The following is a 23,219-nucleotide window of genomic DNA, read 5'->3' as shown; positions in this document are numbered from 1 at the left end:
TCTTGGGACCTTGTTGCATGTTACTGTGAGCTGCATAAACGTTGATGAGCTTAGTGCTAGCTTGCCGTCACACCTTCCATTTGAGTGGACACACCTTAATGGAACAGGACCTGAGTTATGTGGACCAAGAGATAATCCTGCCCTAGAGTGGTATAACTTTTTGCTGGATAATGAGTGCTTTAAGCTGCTTAAAGATGTTAATGTGGGGACAATCCAGGGGTTAAGAGCTCCAAGACCCGCCCAAATTTAATGTGTAACAAGGCCCTTAGTGTTATATTAAAAGCAAGTCATTTTAAAAGCTACAACAGAAAACTTCCTAAATTTTATCTTCTGTAGTCCACACGAGAAGCATGAACAAGAAAAGATTTCAGAAGTGTGGGTTTTTGAAATCCCCTACTTTGTTAACTATGAGAGTGCTGTTGTGACTCCATTATATGTATATTTGTCTGTCATCTGTGTGTGTCTGTCATCTGCCTAAAGACATAGCTAAAATGTATAGGCCACACAGGCCAGTGCAATATGATATAAGCATGACTTTGACATGAAGCCAGTATTTTATTTAGGATGGCCTAAATGAGTGCCAAAAATAATGCGCCATCACTTATTTTGCCTGACATGTATTTTATGGGGAGGAAAATAGAATACTTTAGAGAACATTGCAAAGGCTGTTGGTATTTTTATGTTCCAGTATATTCAGACTGATTACCCCAGTGATGATAGGTTATAATGGGGGGGCAGAGATGTAGGGGAGGTTTTTAAAGGTGCTTTATAACAGCAGATCTTATCACATGCACATCACCACATAAGCAAATAGGCCCAGCAGTGTTACTTGGCATTCAGGATGTTCAGTACCTGTAAAATGCAAGGGCTGTATTTATAAATTTCAATCTATTTTGAGGGCATATCACATCTCTTATGAAATCTTTACATTATATATAACAGTCACCCTTTCAGTCGTGATTTTCTAATATTCCTTTAGAATAGCAGGGTAGTGTGCCTTGTAAACTTTATAAGAAAGCAGCCTAATGGAATTTTTTTCTTTATTATTTATTCTGCTGCTATAAATCATTGTGTTTTTTAGATTTACCCTATTGACAGGGCTTTTGTCTCTTTGGCATGAATCCAAACATTTGAGCAACACTAGCATATGCTATTTGTATTTAATGGGTTCCTGATAATCTAAAGCTGAATTGGGTATGATCAGTGTTGTATTCCATCTAGACTGATCTATCTTCTTTTTATCCCGGTAGCTTGAGTCACAGTTCAAATTGTATTAATGTTTTCCATCCCAGAAAATATAAAAATCCTAAATAGTATTTTCTGACTAACCTGCATTCTTTGCATATACAACATCCAAAGCATTATGCTAATATATTTGTCTGGAGCTAAGTTTGGCATATTTATTGTGCTATAACTCTTAAGTAAAGAACCATTGCAACATGCCTATAAGATGGCACTTGATAGAGGTAGGGATTTAAATAGCATGGATCTATTCTTAATAGACTCTACCTCCCACCCCCAAACCCCCATAAAGGCAGGCCAAGAGTACTGGTGTTTAAAATATACTGGTTTTATATTTATATGATGGAACTGATTATGCTAAAGGTGGTTTCTGTAGCTAAAAGTTCTGACCTCTGGGGTGTACAGGAAAGTGTGGGTTTTTTTGTTTTTTCTCTTTACTGAATAAGGCATTAATTATTACTCAATTTAAGTCACTTTTATGTCTTTAAGCATGTATTTGGTGGATGAAAAATATGCAGACAAAAATGTTTCCATATCTTTTGGATTTGGATTTATATTTGTATAAGTGAATGCACATTTCATGTTTGTTACAAATGGACATTAATTACAGCAATGCATTATCAGATAGGTAGAGGCACTGACATTTCATGGGAACACATTTTACCATAGGAAACTCTTTTGAAGCATTACCATACTTACTTGCATGTCACATGTGTCCTTTTGCCTTTAACTCAGCCCTCCAAAATTGGGGTGCATATCTTAAGCAGGGAAGCTGATTTTCTTTTTTTTCTTCACTGGCAAAGAGGCATGCAGGCAGTGTGCTCTAATAGCTGCCAAGATGGCTGCCACTTGTCTCTGGCCCAGGCAGCAGAAGGAGACGAGTCCTGTATTAACCCTTTCCCAGCAGTAACTGTTGGCTGAATACTATTGCTTGTGCTTCAACTGAGCCTGCTCAACTGCTCTTTCAAGTGAGCTGCTGCATGCAGTTACTTCTGGATATGCTGTCACTCAGCTGGTTATGACTCTGGAAAAATCTTTTTTTCCCCCCTATGTTCTGCCTCCCAAAAACAAGGTGTGTATCTTATGGGGGGGGTATGGTATATGAGAAAATATGGTATCTTACATCTGTCTTAAAGTCACATTATCTTTATGAGAATAAAAATGATCAAAGTACTGATGTCACAAAGAATCATTGTAATATGAAGCATAATATGGTAGAATACTCATGTAAACTACACTTCTTCTATTTTTCTTCCTGTGGTGGTCTGTGTGAATAGGCAACCTGAGGCTTGTATCTTCAAAGAACTAGGAGCCAATTTCTCTTCCTCTGCCCTGCACAGGTTTCTTTTTCTAAAGTTCCTTACACATTTAATGCTATTTTATTTCTAAGATTGGTATGGCTAATAACAGCTAATGGATACAGTAACTGTTGCACAATTGGAACTCGGGGATTCAAATCCAGTATGGTAACTGAGAAGCATCTGTGCAAGGGCTGTTTGTGACATGCAGAATCGGAGTGCAAGGAATTCCATAAGCATGAAATAACAGCTACTGCACACTTGCATTGGTTGACTCATTCTACTGTGGTTGAATATATATTCTCACATTAAGCACTATTCAGTGTATTTTTGTCTTTAATACAGTCCAATAAAGGAACTGATAAAAACAATGAAGACAGGCAAACCTAATGTTTAAAAAATGGGCCTTCCACATGCTGTAGCTTTGATGGAACTAATGGATTGCATTCATAATGGATTTCCTTTTATAGAGATTTTTCATACAAAATTGCTTCTACTGCAAAATAATTAGGGAGTCACTGGAAAGTAGGAGAGTGGTGGGAATATCTCAGACTAACTATAGAGTAGTAGGATTTAGGCATCACAGTTTTCAGCATTGCAGTACTCTGCCCCTTTAAGGGAATCCATGGCCCTGAATTAGGCAGCTAGGATCTCTGGATCATTTATGCATACCTCAGAGTGAGATTCGCAAATGGCCAGTGTGCTGAATGGGAAACCACCTACAATAGCCAGTATAAAAGTGAGATGGCCTCTGAGATTTGGGCATGTTACTCTGGGTTACAAGTAGGCGCCTCCTTTCATATGAGGTCCACATCCCTGAACCCATTAGTGTAGTTGCACCCTTTTTTGACACCAAAGAGAACCACTGGAGAGGGTGACGTTTTTGCCTTTTTCCCAGTATCTTAAGGATTAGAGCACTCGCTCAGGAAATGGAAGACACAAATTCATTCCACCTGTTTCTGAAAAGATTTAAATTTGCTTCTCCAACCTCCCATGAAAATATTAGGCTATGGACTATTCTGGATTGAAGCACCCTAGAATAGTCCATAGCCTTGAAGCTATGCCTTCACACAGAAAAGAATTTGAGAAACAAAGTTCAGGCAAGACTTTGTAGCTTACTGGGTGAGGCACTTGCCTGGTAGAAGAGTCACCTATATTTTAGTCACTGCTCCAAAGACTGTTTAATTTTTTTGTAATTCAATGACTGATAAATAGCCATCAGGGAAATAGGGATTAAAATTCCAAGGTGAATGTCCTAGCCACTGGCATAGAGTTTGTATTCTCTCATTTGTCCAGTGGATCTCAAATTATACCTTGCAACTAAAGTTCCTGGTCAAACAGCTGCAACAGGAGGGAGTCTGAGTAGTTCTCTCTTTTTTTCCCCGCAATTCCCCACTAGAATAGTTCATAGCTTGATGGTTAGAGGACTCTCTGGGGAATTAGGAGATGTGGGTTTGAATCCCCTTATAGAGGATGGAATTAAAAAACAAGATCTCCTGGATCTTGGGTGACCACCTTAAGTTCTGAGCATTGGGTAAAGGGGACACACTACCTTCTCTGAGTTTGTGTGTGTGGGGCTTGATTTCATAAGCATGCTCTGACAACACCTACCATATCGGGCCACTTGGCCAGCATAGGCACAGTAATGCCTAGTTTGTGGATCCCAACAAAATTTAGGCATAAGGTAGGTAAGGATTGTCCAATTGGCAGCTTGTAAGACTCATGCAGCCTGCGAAGGTTTAATTTCCAGCCCTTGGGCTCCTGCCAGCCATTGCTCCCCACCTTTTGCTCTGGTTTTATCAGCAGCCAGGGTCTCTAGAATTCCCCTTCCTCCTTCAGCTTCTTTTTCCTTTTCCTGTCCCAGGGGGTGGTGCAGTGTGGCACAACCTGCAGTGCTAGGAAACACAGGGCACTTGCGTTGCGCAGTTCAGTGGGGAGCCTGTGGGCAGAGAGCTGAAAGCATGGCGGGGGCAGCTGCACATGCAGTGTACTGCATGGGGGGCCTCTGGCTTCTGCCAGTACAGCCTATGCAGCATGAGGACCCCACTGGTTCAGCCCATGGAGCATGCGATCTCTAGCCACTTGGTAGTTGGACAGCCCTAAGGTAGGTAATGAGCTATTCAACCAGATGAAAACTGAACTTTTAGTCAAACTTCAAACATTCCTGGGGAATGTTAATGTTAAAAATATGCATGACTATGGACTTGAAGCACTTTCAAGGTTAGGTGGCACTTGAGTCAGAGGTTGAGGTCTGTAATTTCTATTTGGATGCCTAAAGGTGGGAGGCAGGCTTTTAAGCATCAAAGTCCTTCTGTAGATACACTTGTCTGCCATATGGTAGATAGTATGTTTTATGCAAGAATTTTGTAGTGTCTACCAAAGGAAGACAAACATTCTTATTGTTATTTATAGATGGAAAAAGTGGAGGCAAAAAAATCCAAAATGTCTACTTCATCAAGATATTTATAATTAGTTAAACTTAATTAATGGAACAGCTAAAACTATAGCCAACAGCTTAATAGTTAGTGTACTGTTAAAATCTCTATCTATGTATGTGTACAAGTGTGTGTATGAATATATGTGTGTTGAATGCTTTAAAACCTTGTTATGCAAGTTCTTCGTACAATGCCTGAAACTCATCTAGGAGAGAAGATTTCCAAAAAGAAAAAAAAGATGATAACATGACTGGCTTCGTAACTTAGCTTCTTTAACAACTTCTCCACACCAGTAAGTTCAGTCCTGTGGCCTTTCTTATCAGGATGAAAGATAAGAAATTGTGGCATACAAGTTAAATTTGGCCCTTAGATTCAGGGCTTTTACTTATTCCAGTCATCAGAAGCCCTGTGCATAGATCCAAGGACAGAATTTGTTCTGTAAATGAGACATTAGGGTTAATGAACCACTTTTAATGATTTCATTATTAATTTTCAGTCTAATATAATTTATCTACACCTAATTTGTTTGTAATTTAGGTGGACATGTACTTTATGGTTGTTTTTATATTGTAATGAAGTATTAGTTAAACATTAATCGGAGGACACCTACAGTGTTAGTCTGGTTAATCCTTTTGGTCACACTACTTAAGGATTTAATTTGTCATAAACTCGAAAAGCTGTGGCTGGTCAGTAGTTGGGGCATGGAAAGCTTCCAAAGGAAGCACTGCTTCAGAAAACAATTTTGGTAACTCAGCTGAAGGAAGGCTTTGCTTGAATCAGTAATAACTAAGATCTTAACCTGAAACATGTCCTTAGCTGTGTCTGAGAAAAGTGGTGTTTCTCCTATCTTATGCCTAGCACTCTCCAATAATTGTTCTGCAGAACTGGAAATTCAAAATTTCCACTGCATTCCATCCTGAGAAGTGGCTACACTTAGTAAAGGGTGAAGTAAGTGTTTTAAATTCAGGGCTTTATTTGCAAAAGCCCTGCATTTTATTTATTCTTAAATCAGTGAGTGGACTTTTGAAAGTCACCGGATTACCCTTTTCCCCATCTTTGCATTCCTTTTTGGTGTAGGGGGGTATGAAGCCTTTATTATAGGTTTGTCTCTCTGACATGATGCACCAGAAACAAGAAAAACATTTCTTTTGCACAATCATTTTTCCTGCACTGTAAACAAAGGAGATTGCTGCTGTTACGTCTGCAAAGTGGATTTGGAGGATTGTCACAGGGAAGGTACTAACAACCAACTTAACTCTTCAAGCCAGTGAGTGCTTTTGGAACGGTTTCTGATGTCTGAACTCCCCTGCCAGAAATGAAGAAATTATTCAAGGTCTGAAGTAGAACTAATCACATAAATTTATTATCTAACACAGTTTTAATTTGCATGCAGAGGGCATTTCTAGAGAACTAATGGTTTCTGCATTAGCCAGTCAGCTTTTTGGGACTAGGCTGCCTTTTATTGATGATTTTCAGAGCTTTGATTAATTTTTCTTTCTAACCTTTTAATTTTTAAACTCATTAAAATGTATATTTAAAATGTAATTTTAAATATATATTTGCAGTTATACAACATCCTAATTTTTAGATGGTTCCAGACTCTACTAGCTGGAAATAAATAGGTGCGGCACAAAAATGTTTAACTTAGATAGATATCCTGAATATTAAGGGCTAAATCCAAGGAGGGCAAAGTAGATTCTACCAATGCAGAAATAATCAGTGCCCAATCTTCCAGACTACAGCAGAACAACCTTGTGGCTCTTTATGTTGAATTCTTTCTATGTGGGCCTAATAGCCGGTGCCACATAGATGTGCTGTTCTTGTTTCTCTTCAGCCTTCTTGCTATGCACTAGCATGGACACAGAACTAAACTCCTTGGCACACAGAATGAGGATCTATAGCCCTTCTTCCAGAAATCTTTCCTTTGTCTTTGTGTCAGCTGCAATAGTTCCATTATGTTCCTGGTTCATGTAGATTATAGCCAGAGCTTAAAATTTTGTACCTGCAGTTCTGGCCTTAATATTTTTCTTTATTCAGGAGAAACTTTCCATCTTTTTTCTTCTTAATATGAACAGTGGATGCTTTTCTGGAAGTTTTGTTTCATCCAAACTTGAATTGTTTTTCTGACACCTGAATTAGTACAGCAAATAGGCAACATTTAATTGTCTGAGACAGATGATCTAAACTCTGTAAATCTGTGGAAAACTTCAGGATTTGGCCGTCTGCTTGAGCCTAAAATTAATTAAATTATTGAATGTATTGGAAAGTCCACAGCACTTGATATTAGAAAGAAATCTGGAGATGAGCAATGGATCTATTTATTTCATCCTTCCGTCATTGAATTCACATTGGTTAAAAATGGGAGTGGGATCAGAGTTATTAGCAATTATGCTAAACACTAAAAAATCAAAGGTCTGATTTATATATTTGTCATGCTGGGACATGGATGGCCATGGCTGGGGCCACTGAGTGATCAAGGTGATGACCAGGGTCAAGAGAGACGAGCAGAATCCACAGACAATCCAAGGCAGGAAGCCAGGAGGTCAATCTTAGTGGGGTCTAGCAGTGAGCTAAGTTAGGAAGCCAAGTAGAAAATGGACTCTGAGATCAAGCCGGGTCAAGATGCTATGAGGTCAAGCAAAGAGTAGAGTTAGAGAGCAAGTTGAAGGGAACAGCAAAGTGATGATACTAAGATGGGGGGAGAAGTGGGCACAATAGAAGGGAGGAATAGTCTGCAATCGGACCCAGACAGGGGTGGATGAATGAGAACAAGATGGGTTTCAACACTGACAAGTGCAAGGTACTGCACCTGGTGGGGGAAGAACTAGCAGCATACCTACAGGCTAGAGAACTCCCTACTCGTCAGTGCAGAGGCAGAAAAGGATCTTGGAGTCATCATTGCTGCCAAGATGAACACGGGCCGGCAGTGTGGGGATGCAGTCAGGAAGGCCAACCGCACCTGGTCATGCATCCACAAATGCATCTCAAGCAGGTCCAGGGAGGTGATCCTCCCCCTCTATGCGGCACTGGTCAGGCTGCAGTTGGAGTACTGCGTCCAGTTCTGGGTGCCACACTTCAAGAGGGATGTGGACAACATGGAGAGGGTCCAGAGGAGGGCCACTTGCATGATCGGGGTCAGCAGGGCAAGCCCTACAAGGAGAGGCTCAGGGACCTGAACTGTTCAGCCTACACAAGAGAAGGCTGAGGAGGGGATCTAGTGGCCATCTATAAACTGGCCAAGGGAGACCAGCAGGCAATGGGAGAGTCCCTGTTCCCCTGACTACTATCGGGAGTAACAAGGAATAATGGGCATAAGTTGAGTGAGAGTAGATTCAGGCTAGACATCAGGAGACACTATTTCATGGTCAGGGTGGCTAGGAGCTGGAACCAACTTCTGAGAGAAGTGGTGCTGGCTCCTACCCTAGGAGTCTTTAAGAGGAAACTAGATGAACACCTTGCTGGGGTCGTTTGACCCCAGTACTCTTTCCTGCCATGGCAGAAGGTTGGACTTGATCTGCTCGGGTCTCTTCTGACCCTGCCAACTATGAAACTTGAAATCAAGCTGAACCCTGTTGCCCAGACACTGCCTTTCCTGCCCAGGGGTTTACATGGGAGACGTGGAGGGTCAGCTGATTCTGACTAGCCACTCCAGTGACGGGGAGTGGAGGGTTAGTCCCTGCTGGAGGCTTCAGGCCAGCCTTGCCCAGTCTGGGTGCTCTGCTATGGAGTGTCAGGCCTTGGTGAAGCCAAAGCCCCAAGTTCAAGACCACAGCCTGACAGCAAATAACATTGCTTCCACGTAGGTTACTATTCTTTTTCCCCTCCCTTCTCCCTTCCCTTCCCCCCCCCCCCCCAAAAAAAAAAAAAAAGGCTCATACAGCCAGAGAGTAGTACATTGAAATGGAGCAAAGACCAGGTGAATGGAGTGGAAGACATATATCTGCCCTGCACCTATTGGGCCCACTGTAGCATTTTCATGCTGGGGATCCCAGCTCTTACAAGAGGATCTCCAGGGAAGCCTTCAGTAGTCTATTAGAATAGAGATGTTGGGGAGCAGAGATGGAAAGCTTTAGAAGGGCTACGTCCCTGCATTAATGAGCTCTGGCTTTTTGATTTACCCACAACATGCATGGGGCCAAGAAGATCTGTAGGGTTAGAGGATAGTCTTCGTGGCTTGCTCTGAACAGTGGTTGGAGAATGTAGAAAGACAAACTCATTTTCCAGTTGAAATGACAAATCTCAATGAGACATTTCACTCTCACATAGGCTAACTGAACATGGTTTCTCCAAGTCCACTTGTATTATGGGCAGCACTGGTCCCACATATTTACATACAATACTTAAACTAAAATGGAGTGCAACTGACTACAGAAATATATTTTTATAATTAATCTTATTTTGTATGCTAAATACAATATCCTGAATTGCACGCTGAATGAAAAATTATGATCCCTGCCATTAACTTAGCATTTGTTATTGGTAAGATGGAGAAGTCATCGTCTATAGGAATACCAAGTTAATGCTTGGCAAAAAGGAAAAAAAGAGTGAGAGAGAGACTATTTTAATGGCTTTGTATTTAATAGTGTAACTTACCAGCTATTCTCAGCAACTCCTAGTGCACAAAAAGTAGTCACCTATAAGGTGATTATTTTCCTATGATATTTTTAAAAACATTTTCAGTAGTTGTGTGTATGTGTGTTAGGTTTTTATGGTATTATAGCCCAGGGCTCGAAAGATAAACTGCATTTCTTGCATTAATGTACAGAAATCTCTCTTGATAGCTCACTGCCAAAATATTAAGGCCAGAATCTTAAACAAGAGCCTAAGACTAGACTACATTTGACTTCCACAATTCAGTTGAACCACTTGTTCATCATCCCTCTCAACCTAATGCATAGATTTAAGAACTTGGATTTTAAAGCCTGCTTTTAAAAATCATGGTCTTAGACAAAGGCATGCTTCTGTTATGTACCATGTCTAGGACTGGAATTTTGCCTTGCATCATTCAGCTGTGGCCCCGTCACTTCCAGATGGTCCAATTTACAGAATACTTGCATGCCTTCACATGTCATGATCCAGAGCCAACAAAATGACTGACTGCACCATGTGAAATAGAATTGTGGTACAAAGGTACGTATTAATACAGGAATGCTTACATGAGCTTAATACCCCTATACTGTAGAGGCTTATGGCTTCCAGCATGAAACAAAAACAAAGTAGGCAGGCACAGTTGCAAACTAGCAAAGCAAGAAAGGGCACCATACTGTGCTGCAGCATGTCCTCAAAGCAGAGGCCAAGATCATGAGGGACTAGCATTTGTCTTTTGTTAAACTAAGTCAGTTACTTATTAAGTTAAATAACAGAAAAAGGCAGTATAACCATTTGAACCCCTACATAACAATAGTATAAATCTACACTGGTTCTCTGAATCTGGTCTGCAACAGAATTTAGGTTTCTCCTGCAGGAGCAGGTATATTTCTATTCTATAATGCTTCTGATGTCATATCTGTGTAAATACATTTTATTTGCTCCACATTTATTTACAGGCTGGTGCTTCTGTTGGCACCCAAATTAATCATTATGGCCTCTTCTAGCCCCATTGCCCTAGCTGGCTTCTATTCTGGACTGCCATTAATTCACTTAAGGTGTATTAACAAGCATTTATTTAAGACCACATTGTAAATTTGAGACCTAGTTATCATTTTTACAAGATTTTGTGCTTGTGCTCCCTATGGATGAATTCCCATACCATTCCCACACCTTTGATATCATCAGTATTTTCATGATATTTTTGCTTGTGGACTCTTCTGGATTTAACTACATAAGTACCATGGTACAAAATTTACTGGGGTACACACAGTAAGCCACTTTTCCCACATATAGCAAAGTTGTTGCCTCTTGTGATGAACTGTTTCCCATGGTACTGTCAGAGATATATGCCTTGGAATAAGGCTTCTGAAGTGTTTTGGCATCGGCCAACCCTTCCAATTCCAGGATTTGTGCATGCTTAAAGCAACTTTGAATTTTACAATACTTAAAGACTAAGATCATGTTTGTCTTTGTCATTTGTCATCTTTGTATGGTATCTGTTTGTTTTCTGAGGTGATCTTTTAACGTTTTGATGTAATTAGGATCTTCTAAAATATTACCAGATAACTTATTAAACACTTTAGTATTTCAAATTTTCCATTCTTTCCCCAAAATATTCAAGTATCCGAATAGATTTTTATGAAATTGTTTCTGATTATGAATTATGCAATAACCTTCCCCATCCACATAAATGATAGTAAAAAACTCACTCAGCTTGGGTATTACAAAAATCCTACCTGCCTTTTTCCAGCTACAAGAAAGAAGCTTAACTGCTCAGTTTGTTCTTTTTCTAAAACTGGACCTCCTTTTACAATATTTACATGTTTCCAGTAGATGCCTTGGATGAGTAAGGTTTGCAGGCTTGTGTTCTATGTACCTTCTGAACTGCATATGAAAAATAATAGGAGAATAATGTGCTTGGTTCCATTTTCCCGTTATCATTGATGAGAGTTTGTAATAAGTGCCAAGCACAGGTACATACATTTCTCAACATTCCTGGAGGACAGAAATAAGAATACCCTTAAATTTCATCAGTATTTCAAACTCCCACTCCAATGTTGTAGCAAATTTTATTACAGAGTGTGGAAGCAGAGGAATATAGAGTAGTGGTAGGGAGGTGGCAGTACTTTTGGATAAAGCATTATTAGCGAAGCTACTACTTGTGTACTGTATTTAATTCTGGTGTTCACACTTCAAAAATTAGAGTTTGTAAAACAGTCTGAAGTGCTGCAAGCATCGTTTTAGGCCTCACACTTCAAGAAGAATGGAATTACTTGGAAGGTATCCAGCAAAGAGTAACAAAAACTATTAGAGGCATGGGGAGCATGGCTTATGAAGACAGGCTCAAAGAGCTAGGGTTATTTAGTCTGGAGAAGAGAAGACTGAGGGTGAATGTGATACTCTTCAAATATCTGAAGGGCAGTTATAGAGTGAATGGAGATAGTCCCATCCCCTCCAGCCCCACAAAAAAGCCTAGGAATAAAGGCTTCAAGCTGCAGGGGAAGAAATTTTAGTAAAATCATTGAAATGTTAGGCTGGAAGGACCTTAAGAGGTCATGTAGCCTAACCCCTTGCCTGAGGCAGGATCATCCCTATCCAAACCACCCTAAAAAAAAAATAAAAAAAATCCATGTCTATCCTGGTAGCAAAGCTACAGTCAACCCTGACACAACCACAGGATATAACACCCTAACCTCCCATAGGTAAAGTAAGGGAACTACAGTAGTCAATATCCTGCTGTTGCCAAGGAACTTTCTGACTATGAATATGGTCAAGCACTGAAAAAGGCAGTCTAGAGAAGTTGCGGATCCTACATTCCTGGAAATTTTCAAGGGCAGGCTGGACAGACACTTGACTGGGATGGTTTAGTCAAGGATGATCCTGCCTTGAGCAGGAGACTAGCCTGATGACCTGGTGAGGTCGCTTCCAGCTCTACTTATGATCCCTATTACCCTGATCTGAGGCCTGAAAAACATCCTTGGGACTAAAATGTATTTTCGGTTTATCAGTAAGAATATTAAGAGATGACTTGATCCTAATATATCAAGCAGCTATAGGTGGATCCAGAATTTTTAGAAGGAGTGTTTGCATGAGTAGTGACCAGCACTGCCTTTTCCCCTCTCTGCATCCCTCCCACTCCTCCAGTGGAATGGGCAGACCATAGTTCAGGATCAGCACATGGGGACTTTTTTTTTAAGTCCCTGATTTAGGTTAGAATCTCTCCTCCTCTCCCTCCCCTAAGCCTGCCCCTTCTCCTCCATGCTAAACAACACCTACCATCCCCTCCCATTCTGCCCTCTCTATGTATGCCTCTGGGTGCAAAAAACGGAGACTTGTGTGCTGCTGCTACTGCTGTCTCAGCTACTCCTACCTTGTTTACTACCCAGCTTCAGCTGGGGCTGTGTGAAGCAGATGTGCAGAGATCCAGGCTCCACCAGGAACCGTGGTAGCAGCAGGCAGGTTTCCCTCCCTTGCACCTGCTCCTGGCCTTGTAGGGAATACCCAAGGAAATGGGGAAGGGAGGAGGACCTGAACACCACCATCACTGCTGCCATTGTCCCCAGCTGAGCCTGTCTCCTTGCACAGCCAAATTGGTGTGGTGTACAAACAGCTCTGGAACATTTTCTGCCCCCACATCATCTGAGGACAGCAACAGCAGCAGGTGTTGCGGAGAACAGGAGTCAAGAGCAGGGGATATGGTACTGAACACAGAGGGGAGGGGACACTGAGAAGAGTGAATTCTTACCTGTTTCAGGGACTTAAAAATAGTTCTTGACTGCTGCTCCCATGGTATTGTCTGAAAGGGGAGTTCAGCTGTACCACTGAACCCCCTCTAGATCAGCCCTTGTAAACAACCACATGGAAAAGAGGTTTATTGTAGTAAGCTCTTTATGCCCCTTTCTCATTGAAGATTCCATGACTAGAAGGTAGAGTTAGAAGCATTCAAAGTGGAAACAAGGCACAGAGTTATCTTGGGAAGGCAATTAACCATTGGAAGTATTTATCTTGGAAATGTGACATCTTTTAAATCATGATTAAATGATGTTTAGAAAATAATATATATATTTTAGCTCAAGTTATAGACTTGAAGCAGAAATTAAGATATGCCTTATGGAACCACTATAAGTAGAACATCATAATGCTAGGGCAATGTTGGACCCCTGCTAAACCAGATGGGGCAACTGACAACTGATGCCCAGGAAAAAGCCAACCTATTAAATAGGTACTTTGCGTCAGTCTTTCATCAGTCACACGGGATGCCCATGCCTGCTATGGGACAGGGAAATCTGGGTGAGGGGGATCCCCTACCCTCCATCAGTGCTGACCTCGTGAAGGAACACCTTGAGAAGCTGGATACCTTCAAGTCAGCTGGCCCTGACAATCTGCACCCCAGGGTACTCAAGGAGCTGGCGAGCGTCATAGCCCAGCCCCTGGCACGGATCTTTGAAAACTCCCGGCGCTCTGGTGTAGTGCCCGAAGACTGGAAGAAGGCCAATGTGGTGCCGATCTTCAAGAAAGGGAGGAGAGTGGATCCGGCTAACTACAGGCCCATTAGCCTGACTTCTATCCTGGGGAAGATCTTGGAAAAGTTTATTAAGTAGGCTATGCTTGAGGGACTGGCCCAGGCTAACATTCTAAGGGACAGCCAGCACGGGTTTGTTGTGGGTAGGTCTTGTTTGACCAATCTCATTTCCTTCTATGACCAGGTGACCTATCACCTGGACAAGGGAGAAGAGATTGATGTCATATATCTTGACTTCAAAAAAGCTTTTGATCTGGTATCCCATGATCACCTCTTGGCCAAACTGGCCAGTTGTGGCCTTGGCTCCACCACGATCCGCTGGCTGGGAAATTGGCTTCGTGGTCGGACCCAGAGGGTTGTGATTGGCAGTCACTCATCATGGTGCTCTGTGACCAGTGGGGTCCCTCAAGGCTCTGTCCTTGGACCCATACTGTTCGACATCTTCATTAATGATGTGGACACTGGAGTCAGGAGTGGACTGGCCAAGTTCACCAATGACACCAAACTTTGGGGCAAAGCATCCATGCCAGAAGATAGGCGGGTGATCCAGGCTGACCTGGACAAGCTCAGCAAATGGGCAGACGAGAACCTCATGGTGTTTAACACCGATAAATGCAAGGTTCTCCACCTTGGGAGGAAAAACCTGCAGCACCCTTATAGGCTCGGCAGTGCTACGTTGGTTAGCACTACAGAAGAAAGAGACTTGGGGGTCATCATTGACCACAAGATGAACATAAGCCTGCAATGCGATGCTGCAGCTAGTAAAGCGACCAAAACGCTGGCGTGCATCCATAGATGCTTCTCAAGCAAATCCCGGGACGTCATTCTCCCCTTGTACTCGGCCTTGGTGAGGCCACAGCTGGAGTACTGCGTCCAGTTTTGGGCTCCACAATTCAAAAAGGATGTGGAGAAGCTTGAGAGAGTCCAGAGGAGAGCCACGCGCATGATCAGAGGTCAGGAAAACAGATCTTACGATGACAGGCTGAGAGCCATGGGACTCTTTAGCCTGGAAAAGCGCAGGCTCAGGGGTGATCTGATGGCCACCTATAAGTTTATCAGGGGTGACCACCAGTATCTGGGGGAATGTCTGTTCACCAGAGCGCCCCAAGGGATGACGAGGTCGAATGGTCGCAAACTCCTGCAAGACCGTTTCAAGCTGGACATAAGGAAGAATTTCTTTACTGTCTGAGCCCCCAAGGTCTGGAACAGTCTGCCAGTGGAGGTGGTTCAAGCACCTACACTGAACACCTTCAAGAGTAAATTGGATGCTTATCTTGCTGGGATCCTATGACCCCAGCTGACTTCCTGCCCTTTGGGCAGGGGGCTGGACTCGATGATCTCCCGAGGTCCCTTCCAGCCCTAATGTCTATGAAATAAATCTATGAAATGCTTCCCCTCTGGCCTTAAAATCTGTTAGTTTATTTTTTTCCAATTTGGAGAAGTCTAGCTATATTTACACCTGTAAACATAGATAGAGAATAACTCAGATGGGTTTACTCATTTCTTGTATCTCGCTGCCTTCTTTCGTTTTATCTGAGAGATTATTTCAGGTACTGCATTGCCTAATTGCTATTCATTTCTATAACATGTGTTGTTTTTTGTTTGTTTTTTTTCCTCGTCTAAGAGGAAAGATTCTTACTTTTCCAAAGAAGCTGACCTCCTCTTCTGTGTATCTATCTACTAGCTATGTAGCTAATATCCATCCAACCCAGTGAAGCAGGAGATCCATAGCCCCTTCTGCTAAGTTGTACTTCTCTCCCCTGGAAAATGCTATAGTATATACAAAAAACATCAGCCATCTGGGGAAACTGGAGAATCCCATACACCACAAGATTTGAGATATGATATACATAGGGGAATAAACCACAATCTGCTTTTGAAATGCCAGTAGTAGGCCTATAAAATTTTATAGTAGGCCTATAAAATGCTACCTTGGGGGAGTGAGCCATGCCATCACCTGGAAAAGGTTATTTAAGGGTGGGTTTCTTATTGATTTCCTCAAAAAATGTTGTCCATAATCCCCCATGAAAACCAGCACACCTCTCTTTCCTTATAACAAGAAAACAGAGCCAGTAGGGCATCCCAAGAGTTTTATGAACTAGGGAGAAAAGGCATGGTGAAAGGCCTTTGTTGAAGACATCAAAAGTACAGATAATTCAGGGAGGCTTTGCATAACAAATGTTTTGGATGTTTCTCTGAACCAGTCCTATTGCAGTTCATCCATCATTAGTAAGTGATCATGAGAGGGATCTCTGCTGTCTCAGGGCCTGGACAGAGGACCAGATGGGCCCTGCCATATGCTCTCTGCCAGCACTGACAGTGAGAATGGGTTGTACATCTGTTTTGAAGAATACAACAGTGCAGGCAGTTATTGAAGCCATTTTTTCAGAAGTAAAGGACATTAGTTAAAGGTTATCTAATATCTTCTGAATATATGTGAATTAACATGGCATAAGTATGTAGAAACTATAGTACTGGGTCTTGCAGAGTCTATATAGATCAGATTGTGCACTGTGTTCTGTATAATTATATATCCTACATGCTAACTGACACTCACCTTAAAATGAGTACAGGGCAAAAGCAGCTGCCTACCAAACACTCAAGTCATCACCCTTGACCTGGGCTCCTATGCAGGTCTCTCCAGGGAGGCAGGATCTGCAAGGGGGAATGAAGGTGAAGAATGGGATGGAGATGAACAGTGAGAACATCAACTCTGCAGATCTCACCAATGGGGGAAAATGTGGATTGGAGCATCCTAGTGGCAGCTATAGCAAAAGGAGTACAGTGGAGGTCTGCTGATGTGGAGTTATAGGAGGGCAATAGAAGAGAGAGCAATTTGGACCTGCAGTGGTAGCAGCTGTGAGTAATGGGTATGGACAACAAATCAATCACAAAATACAGACAGTGGGCCAGCTTCTTGGCTGATAGAAGCTTATCCCAATTATATATACCAGCTGAGGATCCAGTCCAGTATTTTTTTCTCTTGCAGGCAGTGTATTGATATTATGAATTTCCAAAGGAAAGAAAACTGATAAAGTTGCACTGAAAAACAGTTAAAACCTCCTTACGTAAATACTTCAGAGGAGATCTGTAGCATCCTGATAAAAGATTATACTGACTAATGAAAACCTTAGATTTAATATGTAGTTGTAGTAGCTTCTCAGTTATAAACTTCTTTGAAGGAAAAAAAATATGCCACGTGGATCATTATTCAGAAAGAAAAGTGTCCAGTACTTCAATCTGACAATTTATGGGAACATCAGATAAATTCATGAGCAGAGCGGTTGCAAGGCAGCAAAGCCATTTTGCCAAATAAATGTGAAGCATACGTGGCTTCCTAAACCCCCTTTGGCCAACTCCACAGTTGCTGAATTAAACATACTGCCTGCTGTATTGGATCATATTGCTGAAAAACAAAGGTTTTACAAATTGTGTTGGTTTTTTGTTTTTTGGGGGGGGTTGTAAGTATATTAACAAGAGAATGTAAGCATTTGTTTGTATAGACCAACCAGGAGACAAATCTGCATAATATTTGGCAAGTTTGGAAAAAGCATTCTGTGTCTCTTAACCTTTTAAATTGGCATTTACTTGGTTCATTTTAGTGTCTTTTGTGTACATCTGCAATGATTATTTTTTTCCTACTGGCCTTGCAGAAAATTTTAAATTAGATTAGAACTAAAATTAGACAAATAACATGCCTGCATAATGAAAACAATAATTTGGAAGTGTGTGTGCATTTATAAATCTGGCATGTGCATATAGGTGTCTGTTGAGAGAAAATGCATATCTAACAATAATTCACATGCTGTGTCTCGCAACATTAATTTTGGGCATAGGTTTTGCAGAAAAAATAGTAGAATCATGCAGTCAGTGACATAATTGTTCAAAGATTTAATGGTCTGACATTTTCATATCTATGCAATTCGCATATAGTTTTTCATGTTACTTGTGATAATTTACTTCTATGCATGGGAAATAAAGCTAATGTATTGCCACATTTATTGTAAGTATAAAAGACTTAATGGAAAATGCTCTCTTGGTTGGTCAAGAGCATTGCTTGGAAATCCATAAGCTTTTATTTAAAATTGAAAAAATATATCTTTTGCTATGTACCTGATCTTCAGAAATTGGAATTTTATTTTGAATGTGTAATTGCCCAAGCCATGATGCCATGTGTTTTATAACAACTGAAAACATCAGACCTTTCTAGCGCTAAGCAAAGGAAAGAGCAGTGCTACACAATGTAGCCAGCATCACACCTGGAATTAACTCACAAGCTTGTTGACATTATCATTCTTCTCAGAGTTGCCAAAGGAATCAGTGGTCGTGGAATTGGAGTTACCTCCCTAAAATGTGAGATAAGTCACTTCAAGAACTAAGACATATGGACAGAATATATAGCAAAGCTATGTATGCCACCGCCACTGTCTATGCTGTACAGTTACAGGAAGTAATAGAGGGTTTTCCTCATGGTGACTGAAGAAAGGACTTCATTTTCCGGTTTTCAGTGTGGGACCTTTCTGTAACTATTAAATTTAACATGTTTAAGTGTACCTGTATTTTATATTAATTCATTGATATAAACTGACTTTATAAATCTATATAGACTTACCACAAAACATATTGGTACACACATTATCCCGTCAAACCATATTTTTATGAAGGAAAATACCCACAAGACATTTTTCTGTCTTGACTCATTTACTTGTATATGTTTAGTATTTTGTCTCTTAGAAGGGAAACTATTCCTTTGTTTACATAGCATACTGTAGACAGACTTGGAGGTCAAGCAGCAAAAATAAGCATAAATACAAATGTCTTCTATGAAACAGTGAAAACATTCCATAATTATTTCATAATTTTACAGAATACTTTTACAGTATCTTTGTTATTATGGTATTTATTTTATTTATATACCTGACACAGCTTACCTGATTCTTCTGCCTTACAACACGGGAGGGAAAAAAAGAAATTTTTTTTGCAAGAAGTCGGGCTTCAAATGACTTCAGGGAATATCATGAGACATAGGATTAGGAGAACTGGTTAAAATTGAAGACAATGAAGAAATGTCCCTAAGTAATAATTCTACTTTGCATGTAGGCATAGTAGAATTTATAGGCCAGATTTTCAAAAGACCAGTACCCAATAGCTTCTCTTTAGGCACTTCTGGATTTTTTGAGGAATGCAGTGTTTCATAATGAGATATGGCTAAGTATGGTCACAAATGCAAGTGACTGCAGGTGCAAAGTTGCAAGTTTATAGATCAAAGCCAGGCTTTAAAGTTAATTAAAACCTTAACTTATTCCAAAACTGAAAAATGAGCATGGTAAATTTATTCATAGGGTGTTCACAACCATCTCAGAGCTTAGTACATTTTACACCAGTGCCTCAGAAATATTCGTGATTAAAAGTGTTATAAGTCCCTACTGCCATGAATGGATAGTGTATGAACAGCATGGCTGCCCACACTATGATACAGACTAATGTTAACTGTCCCTCCTGTTCATAAGCATTTAATGTATCCACAGATTCTTAAAGCAGTGCATCTGATACCACTGAGTAAATATATCTAATCAAAAGAATCAATCAGGGAATCAAATCTTATCAAAAGAATCATAATATATGATTCCTATGGGACTTATCCTACATGCTTTACACAGAGGACTTCCATTGGCTTCTGTCAGAGTTTAGAAGGGCCAGGCCTGAGGGCTGCTTGGGTGGTAAATGGTATGTAAAAGTGACATCAGTTCATAGCATTACACTATGTATGTTTTATATACATCTTCCATGTTAAAAACACAGAATGGACAGGTGCCAATTTGTTTCAATTTTTTTTCTAAAATCCAGCACCTATTTGAAATAATGGATTTTTTATTTGTTTGTTCTTAGTCTGAACATTTATTTGAAGTTCATCATCGATCAAGGCTCACAGATTATTTTGAATTAGAGAGATACAGTCCATTACCTATATAATTGACAACTGCAGTTTTACTGGTAACCATTTTAAAATAATTGCCAGTGCTTTATTTATTTATGTCATTATGGCACATAAATTATAATTTGAAAAATAAGGGTTTGCCTCAGCCTTTCCATTGGGAACTCCTGCTGTGGCTTTCATTTGTTAACAATATAGTTTTAGTCTGGTAAAACTACTTAGATAGTTGGTATCTAAGACCATGATACTGCAAGAAGAAACTATATGGCAGCATCATATAGCAGGTCATGAAGGTCCACTGAAGTCAATAATAAGGTTCCACATGGATCTCTGCAAACAAAAATCGTTTTTCATGATTATGACCCAAAAACTCAGATCTGTACTACATATGTACATATTTGAATATGGCTTAATTTATAAAGGATATCCATCAAATGGATTTTAAACGTCTGTTTTCTTGATTTGTACAATTAGGCATTTTTTTCTCTCTGTTGTAAAATGACCCCAAAACAAACGAGTCAAAATATAAATTTAGAAATAGAATTTCCACACTGACCTTCTACTCTTTTGACAAGTCATAGAAATTAAGGGCTGGAAGGGACCTCGAAAGATCACTGAGTCCAATCCCTCTACTCTGGGAAGGAATACTGAAATGGTCCCAGCAGTGTGTCTGTCCAGTCTCCTTTTGAGAACTGCCAAGGTTGGGGACTGTACCACTCCCTTGAGATGTCTGTTCAAGATTCTGGTCACCCTTACTGTAAAGAAGTTTTTCCTTACATCCAACCTGAAACCATCCTCTAACAGTTTATGGCCATTGCTCCTTGCTCTCCCCTGGGGCACCCTAGCAAACAGTTTTTCTCCCAGCTCCTAATAATCAACCCTTACGTACTTGTAGACAGCCACCAAGTGCCCCCCTCAGTCTTCTCTTCCCCAGGCTGAACAGTCTCAGATCCCTTAGTCTTTCCTCACAAGGTTTGTCGTCCAGGCCCTTAATCCTTCTTGTGGCCCTTCTCTGGATCCTTTCAAGATTCTCCACATCTTTTTTGAAGTGCAGTGCCCAGAACTGGACACACTATTCCAGCTGGGGTCTCACCAGTGTGGAGTAGAGAGGAAGTGGCATTGGCTAATACATCCCTGTATGCTATTAGCTCTTGATTACATGTCACACTAGCAGCTCATGTTCATCCGGCAACCAACTATAACCTCGAGGTCCCTTTCAGCTATTGTGCTGGCCAGGACATCTCCTTCTAACCTATCTGGTTACCTTTCCCCAAATGAAGCACCCTGCATGTATTGAACTGTATCCAGTTCCACTTTGCCCACCTTTACAGCTTGTCCAGGTCTGCTTGGATCCACACCCTATCCCCTAGCATGACTGCTTTTCCTCAAAACTTAGTATTGTCCAGAAACTTGGCCAGCGTGCTTTCTACGTGCTCATCTAAATCATTGATAAAGATATTGAGCAGCACAGGGCCAAGAACCAAACTGCAGGACACTACTGGTCACCTTCCACAATGATGATACAGACCTTTCCACCAAGGCTTTCTGGGTTCAACCCCTTAACCAGTTTCCAACCCACCGTGGACTCTGCCAGCCCACAATCCCCCATTTTTTTTATAAGAGCATCACAGGAGACCATATTGAAGGCCTTTTTAATATCCAAGTATATGACATGAACTACATCTCCCACATCTAAACAGTTTATCAGTCCAACACTGACCTACTCTGAGTGTGTGTCTACATGGGACACTCACCATGATGCCGCTGCTACTGTGCGGTAGGGTTGAAAATGACCCATGTGCTGCTGGGACTCCACAGTACCGACTGTACAGTCAGGGGCACGTGTAGACATGCCCTAAATGTAGTAGTCATTTGTTTGTCCTTTAATTATGGCCTCTCATGGAAAGTGTTTTCATGGTTTTATTTAACCTCTGATCTTCACTTACTCACTTTAATTATAAAGAATTATAAAGTCTTTTCTTCCCTTGACAATTTAAGTTTATAAGACCTATTAATGACAATGGAGGCAGAATAAACTGTGTAATGTCATTATTTCATTGTCTTTCCATTTACAAGCAACAACTGCATTTTATGATCCATTACATTAGAAAACCATACAAATGAGCATGGACCATTGGGCTTTCTAGGGATCTTCAGAAAAGACCAACAGCAGGGAATAAAGCTAGTCTCCAATGTTTTGCATTTATGGGCCTAACATTCAGATGTGGCTAACCACCCACAGGTCCTACTAAAGTACCCAGCATTATTTTACGTTCACAGTCTGTGGAAACCAAGTTATTGGTGTCTGTACCAGTATGCACTTTACCAATTTTTTGCACAAAATAAAAGACATTGAAATCCTCCATGGAAGTGGGGAGGGGCGGGGCAGGGGGGAGGGCAGAAAATTTGCTAATTTTGGCTTTTGCATTCATCCATAGTTCATTACAAGTTTTTCCCATATATCTAGCAATTAAGTGAAACAGACTGCAGTTATATAATTTGGATATGCCCTATATTTTTCCATGAAATGCACAATCAATCAGTTAACTACTAATTCAAACTGTAAAAGCAAATTGGTAACTGATTTGCTCAGCTGGATTGTAATGTTTCAATGTGAATTTAAATTTTGTCAGTATTTATTTTGTATTATTTTAAAAGCTGTATAGACCTGATTTTCAAAACTTTGGAAAGATGTTTAGCCTCTGTTTTCAGTGTGCTGATGCTACTTGTATTAATATCAGCAGGAGTTTTGTGCACAGTTTGAATGCATTGTTGTACTATTTTTAAGTCTTCTCTTGACAAACTCATATAGATCCTATAGATACTGTCGGAAGTAACTCAGGTGCACTATGTGGTAGATGGGATCCTTTATTTAGCTGTGGTTCAAGATTTGTATTCCTACATTTAAAATGCAATCAATTAGCAAGTTCTTGTTACGTGACAAAATGCATTGCTGTTTTACTTTTTTTTTGTACTAGTTTGCTGCTGAATGAAGCCTGAGAAGGCAACATAAAAGCAGGGTGCAAGGAGCAGACACAAGTTGCAGCATGTTATAAAGATATAAATGTTACATTATGCCCCAAATGCCGACAGTTGCTTGCTTGATGACATGAGACACCTCTTAGCATTTCCTTTTTCTGCAAGGTCAAAGAAGAACACAGACTAGTTCCTACCAGCCACTAAACCTAGAAACGTTA

At 40.7% G+C, this 23,219-nt stretch overlaps 1 protein-coding gene across 14 annotated transcripts in view; it reads left to right on the top strand.

Annotated features, from left to right (window-relative positions):
- Nucleotides 1-23,219, top strand: part of ARPP21 (cAMP regulated phosphoprotein 21) — a 268,867-nt gene that overhangs the window by 144,367 nt on the left and 101,281 nt on the right. The gene's annotated exons all lie outside the window — the stretch shown is intronic.

The sequence above is a fragment of the Crocodylus siamensis genome, chromosome 5 (assembly GCF_052110815.1).
Source record: "Crocodylus siamensis isolate JL-2025a chromosome 5, ASM5211081v1, whole genome shotgun sequence".
In the NCBI taxonomy this organism is placed as follows: Eukaryota; Metazoa; Chordata; order Crocodylia; family Crocodylidae; genus Crocodylus; species Crocodylus siamensis.
This window is presented reverse-complemented; position numbering and strand designations above follow the sequence as displayed.